The sequence below is a fragment of the Camellia sinensis genome, chromosome 2, assembly GCF_055761805.1.
Source record: "Camellia sinensis isolate YWXY chromosome 2, ASM5576180v1, whole genome shotgun sequence".
NCBI lineage: Eukaryota > Viridiplantae > Streptophyta > Magnoliopsida > Ericales > Theaceae > Camellia > Camellia sinensis.
Window position 1 is genome coordinate 122414994 of NC_138962.1, and position 7065 is coordinate 122422058.

The following is a 7065-nucleotide window of genomic DNA, read 5'->3' on the forward strand; positions in this document are numbered from 1 at the left end:
ACGGGAAAAATGGCCTACAACCACGAAACGTAGCCTACAGCCACTGAGAGATGGTCCATGTGACCTCTCCCTCCATTCAGGAAGAGAAAACAGAGAAAACAGGACCTGGTTCACAAACCGAGGCCAGGCACGAAAAGGTTCCGAAGCTTGGAGGCAAGGCTCTCAGCCGAGACTTTGCAACCTTAGAACGAGCACAATATACAACATCACCGAGTGCTCAGTTGGTGACGTCTGAGTCTTAAGGTCGATCAAAAATGGAGTGTCTACAGAGGGCTAAAGTTTTTTAGCTTGGTTGGAGGGCTAAGGTTTTTTAGCTCGGTTGGAAGGCTAAAGCTTTTCTTAGCTTGGCTGGTAACAAGTAATCCCTATCATGCTGCGCAGATGGAATTAAGGGGCAATTGAGTGGATAATTTCTGTATAAATTAGGTCGAGCTGGGTAATGGGCCATTCTGTGGGCCATAGTAAGGACTGAATAAAAGGGGCTTGAAGTTAGCCTGGTCCAAAGGAGCTTTGTTGTTAGCTCGGTCGGCATGGTCAGAGCGGCAGCAGTTAGCTCGGTCAAACCAGATTGAGCCGAGGTATTGTAGGCCTTTACTTAGGTCCTTGTTGTTGAATAGCTCGGTCGAGGCACGCTATGGATAACGTGGTTTCAACAGGCAACCGAGGTACAACCGTATGAAAACTTAGCTAGCTTGGCGTTGTGCATTGGAGCGCCAAACTTGGTTAGCTCGGTATTAAATGAACAGCCCAGTTGGAGTGTCAAATCGAGGCGCACGTAGTGAAAGGAAGAACCGAGCTAGTTGGAGCTCGGTCTAGTCTGCGACTTTAGCATGGCCATGTTATCTCGGTCGTATTGACATCCAACCTCGGTAGAACCATCTCATTGGGTTTAAGCAGTAAGGGGGGTGTTGAAGGATAAACATTATCTTTCAGGAATGTGATTCCTAGGAGGACTCTACATGGAGGAGTAAGAATCCTACTTGGATTGTGCCACGCAGAACCTGTAAAAACTCACAACGTCACTTATGGAGAGGTAACACAACTTTGATTCTCGAATACACAGAGCTTTTGGCTATTTGTCTATTTTGTTGACTTAGGCATCGGAGAAGTATCCGGCACACACCCGCCGACTAGCTCACATTTGTGTTTTCAGGGAGTAAAGCGACGATGTTTAGCGGAGCGCGGACTTGATCAACAGGATTATACGAGAAGATTATTTCTTGCTCGTACAGGTAGGCATTTACATGATAAGATTTGACGTTACATATGCACATGTGAAAATAACAGGACTTGATAATATTTGTATTTTTTATTTCATTTCTAAATTTACATCATTTCTTGCTATAGGATTTTTTTTTATTATTATTATTTCAAAGTTATAAACAATAACCAACCTAGCTCATCACAACCAAGAATATATTTGGCAAGCATAATGCCATGAACACATATGAGCAAAGGAGGACATTTAATTAATTGGTATTTAAGATATGATTATGAATGCTTCACAACATCAATAATGTACACCATCAACAATTCCAAAGTTCATCCAAATATACACATTACCAACATGTGTCCGTTGATACATATCAAATATTTTCCCTTTTGATGAATTGAAATAAAATTCAATGTGGATCAGGCAATTATTGATACATTTTTACTGCTATAAAACTCTTTTTGCATATGGTTATTTTTAAAAAAATTCAATATTTATTTTTGATATGTGTGGCTTGATATTTCTAGTACCGTTACACCACAAGTAGTACCAATTCTTTTTAATACCATTACTTAAAATCTTACCAACAGTCTTAATTGCCATCGCAATTTACAATGATAAACTGACTTGCTTGATTGTAGTAAGAAATTTTTTAACATAAAAAAATATATGAAAAGATCATTAACAAGTAAAACAATTTCTTAGAATCATTTAAATATATAAAATTCAAGAGAGCAAGACAAACAACCATACATTTTAAAATTAAAAACACACTATGCATTAGATAGAAAGGACTAAGGGGTTGGTTGCATGGATGCGAGTAGCAGTAGTAGGGGTATTGTTATACTTCCGAATCTCTCTCGAAGCATATCGTCTTCCTGTACCATTAATTTCATGCTGTTAATGAAAATTTTCTTTACTGATAAAAAAAAAGATAGAAAGGACTAAAAGGGTTTTTCACATGAAACTAGGATCTCTCTCATGGGAAAAAAAAACTAGACCACATAAGATTGTGGTTGCCTCCAAATGGCACCATCATTTTATCCCCATCAAAACCCATATTCTCATAATGTGGATTGTTCATCCATTCATTGAACCCGTGTGACCTTTTCATAGCATCCATGGCCAAATCAACACCCAATAACTTCTCTTGTTGCGGAGTTTTCTTCAACGATTCAATCTTCCTTCCAATTTCCTTCAAATTTTTATCTATCAACCAATTAAGATCACATTGATCCACCATGGACAAGTTTTGGAGCCCTCTCCCACTCAAACACTGGTACATGACTTCTGTCATCTCCTTCTCTCGATTATCCTTGAGTTTTTTCTTGAGTTGTTCATTCGCTTTCGCTATCCTTTGTCTAATGAAGCTTTCTTGTGTCATTATTTTGTTAAGTTGTTCCATCTCGAGCATTCTCCCAAACTTTGCCAGCACACGTTGGACTCCCAAGTTGTTTGGCCAAACCTCAGGTTGAGACTCGTATGGACTCTGTATAATCGCGCATGCATCAATGCCACATAGAGTGCTTAGCTCGCTCACCTTCTTCATCAGACCCTTCTTCCTTCTATTGAATGTTGCTTTTCTTGCTGAGTCGTTGGTGATGAATGCAAGCTTCACCTTCTTTCTAGGCATGGCTAATTAGCTAGACTAAAGAGGCAAAAAATTAGAAAAATATGGTAGTTTGCAAAACCTTTGTGTGGTCTCTCAGTCCAATGTCCAATGATATATATAAACTTATAGAGATACCAAAATTAATAGTTGCTGGACATAATATTGAATGGGAAGATTTGGGTTATAAATTATATTTTTCCGTTATGAAAATTTCAATTCTACGTCCTACCAAAATTAATAGTTGCTGGACACAATATTGAATGGGAAGATCCTGGGTTATAAATTATATTTTTCCATTATGAAAATTTCAATTCAATGTCCTAATTAACCCAGTTGACAGTTTCTTACTTTTGGCTTAGCCACTTGAACTTTATGGTAGCCAATCTCTTGATTGCATTCATATATATTATCTATACACGTGTCTTAAGTTTCGTTATATATTCATAATGTCCTTTGCTCATATGTGTTCTTGGCATTATGCTTGCCAAATATATTCTTAATTGTTATGAGCTAGGCTGGTTATTGTTTATAACTTTGAAATGATCCAAAAAAAAAAAAATATTCCTATAACAAGAAATGATGTAATTTTAGAAATGAAATGAAAAATACAAATATTATCAAGTCCTGTTATTTCTACATGTGCATATATAACGTCAAATCTTATCATGTAAATGCCTACCAAACACTAAATAAACTCACCCTTGAATACCCTGTAAATATACTGATTGAGTATTTGATTTGGTAACAGTATACTATCATTAGGAAAAATGCTTAAAACGTTAAAGCATCACTCCTAAATTTAATTTTAATGACAGAAAATATTTAAAATACTAAAATATCACTCCCAAATTTAATTCTAATGACATAATGAGATCTTCCATATATAAAATTGGCAGTAAATGGGACATTTATTGAAAGCATACTCACCTTCTAGGTAGATTATCTGTTAAAAAAAAGTTCAAATTGATTTAAAATTAAAATTATATGATTTCATCATTTAAAAAAAACGAAACAAATAAACAATTTATATTTAAAATCTGAATGCATACCAAATATATTATTTAATTTCGCCAATGTGTTGGTTTAGGGGATCATACCTTCTAATTCATCATATATTGTCACCAATGTGCTCTTAAAAATACATGTTAAAAAAAATTATATATTTTTTATGTTGCTAACTTTTATGTAAAATATACCATCCTTTTAAGTTTTTTAATATGTGCGCTGACACTATACATTAATAAAATCCTTCAAAATGTGATAACCAGATTTAATCACGGTGGCAATGCTATAATTACAAAGAGAGCTTTTCATGAAAAAAAATTATTTAATGTTTTTGGAGCATTCTGCCAATTTGTTTATTGGTGATACTTTTCAATAAATTTTTTTAAACAAATAATTATTAGAGTATTGTTATTCACGCTAAAAAATTAGATGCCCTTTTTAGATCTAGTGATGTGTCAAGAAAATGATTTGTTGATAATTAAATATTATCTAATTATCAACCAATCATCTTGTTGACGTATCACTGAATTTAGAAAGTGAGTCTAAAAAGTAGATTTGTGTATCATTTTTTAATTATTATGGCCTCTTTGGGTACACAAAAAAGTCATGAGCTTATTGGTTTATTTAGGTTGCATCACCTCTCCATTTTTCTGCATATTTATTCATAAAAAGTAAAAAAAAAAAAAGCCAACTTATAAATCATATCCAAGACAACACACTAGTTACGAATTATGAATCAGATTTATTTATTAATGAATCATGTTTCAATTTTTAGTAATTAATATATCATTCTATAAGTATTTATAAAATTTAAATAAAAAATCAACCACTTATAATTTTCACATCATATTTTAATGCAAATAAATTAAAATTTACAAACAAACGCCCAAATATTTTAATCATTTATCATTTTGATAGATTTATGGGTTGTTTAGATGTGCCCTTGGTTTGAGCACTGCATTTCTAGAGAATTGGACAACCAACCTCATGAAATTATACATTGCAGTTTTTTTTTTTTTTTTTTTTTAAGTAAGTACTTATTACATAAAAATATGAATATATAACGAAACTTAAGACACATGTATAAATAATATATATGAATGCAATCAAGAGATTGGCTACTATAAAGTCCAAGTGACTAAACCAAAAGTAAGAAACTCTCTCAACCCAAATTTTCATAACGGTAGAAAGATAATTTATAACTCTTAAACACAAAATTTGCTATGAAAATATTGGAGGGGGGAGGAGGTGCTCCTCTTAGAATTATAATTATCATTAGATCTTCCATATATAAAATTGGTAGTAAATGGGACATTTATTGAAAGCATACTCACCTTCTGGGTTGATTATCTGTTAAAGAAAAATTCAAATTCATTTAAAATTAAAATTATATGATTTCATCATTTAAAAAAAAAACAAAATAAATAAACAGTTTATATTTAAAATCTGAATGCATACCAAATATACTATTTAATTTCACCAATGTGTTGGTTCAAGGGCCCTTACCTTCTAATTCATCGTATATTGTCAGTGATTGATTAACGATACGTTATTTAGTATTTAAAATTAAATTTTATTAATGTGTGCTCTTAAAAACACATGTTAAAAAAATTTATATATTTTTTTTGTTGCTTACTTTTATGTAAAATGTACCATCCTTTTAAGTTTTTTAATATATGCGCTGACAATAAAATCCTTCAAAATGTGATAACCAAATTTAATCACGGTGGCAATGCTATAATTACAAAGACAGTTTTTCATAAAAAAAATTATTTTAATGATTTTGGAGCATTCTACCAATTTATTTATTGGTGATACTTTTCAATAAATTTTTTTAAACAAATAATTATTAGAGTATTGTTATCCTGGCCCAAAAATTAGATTCCCTTTTTAGATCTAGTGATGTGTCAACAAAATAATTGGTTGATAATTAATCATCTTATCACTGAATTTAAAAAGTGAGTCTAAAAAGTGGACTTGTATATCATTTTTTAATTATTAAGGCCTCTTTGTGTACACAAAAAAGTCATAAGCTTATTGGCTTATTTAGGTTGCATCACCTCTCTATTTTTCTGCATGTTTATTCATAAAAAGTAAAAAAAAAAAAATTCAATTTATAAGCCATATCCAAGACAACAGATTAGTTACGAATCTATCTTATGAATAAGATTTATTTATTAATGAATAATGTTTCAATTTTTAGTAATTAATATATCATTTTATCAGTATTTATAAAATTTAAATAAAAAATCAACCACTTATAATTTTCACATCATATTTTAATACAAATAAATTAAAATTTAAAAACAAACTCCAAAATATTTTAATCATTTATCATTTTGATAGATTTATGGGTTGTTTAGATATGCCCTTGGTTTGAGCACTCCATTTCTAGAGAATAGGACAACCAACCTCATGAAATTAAACATTGCAGCTCTTTGCTTCACAACATCAGTAATGTACACCATCAACAATTCCAAAGTTCATCTAAATATACACATTACCAACATGTATCCGTTAATACATATTAAATATTTTTCCTTTTGACGAATTGAAATAAAAATTCAATGTGGAACGGGCAATTATTGATACATAACGAATCTAGTCGATTCCCAATTGGTATAGGCAGTTTTACTGCTATAAAACTCTTTTCGATTATTTTTTTAAAAATCCACTATTTATTTTTGATATGTATAGCACTACAACAAAAACATACTTTAGTGGCACTATCCTAGTGGCATATTTTTAGAAAATGCCACCAAAAATGATATTTAGTGGCACGTTTTTAAAAAATGCCACAAAACGACAAACATAAAAGGCTCTAGTGACATTTCAATGAACAAGTGTCACAAAACTACAACAAAAACGTACTTTAGTGGCACTACACTAGTGGCATATTTTTAGAAAATGCCACAAAAATGATATTTAGTGGCACGTTTTTGAAAAATGCCACAAAACAACAAACATAAAAGCCTCTAGTGACATTTTAATGAACAAGTGTCACAACACTACAACAAAAACATATTTTAGTGACACCATACTAGTGGCGTGTTCTTAAAAAATGTCACAAAAATAATATTTGGTGGCATTTTTTAGAAAAATGTCATAGAGCCACAAACATACAAGGCTCTAGTGGCATTTTAATTTAAAAAAGTGTCACTTCACTACAATAAAAATGTCACTACAACAAATTTATGCTTTAGTGACACTACACTAGTAGCATGTTTTTAGAAAA

General features: G+C 31.7%; 1 pseudogene; it reads right to left on the bottom strand.

Annotated features, from left to right (window-relative positions):
• Positions 1 to 2130: 2130 nt before the first annotated feature.
• LOC114283898 (agamous-like MADS-box protein AGL80 pseudogene) lies at positions 2131 to 2884 on the bottom strand (annotated as a pseudogene).
• Positions 2885 to 7065: the final 4181 nt, after the last annotated feature.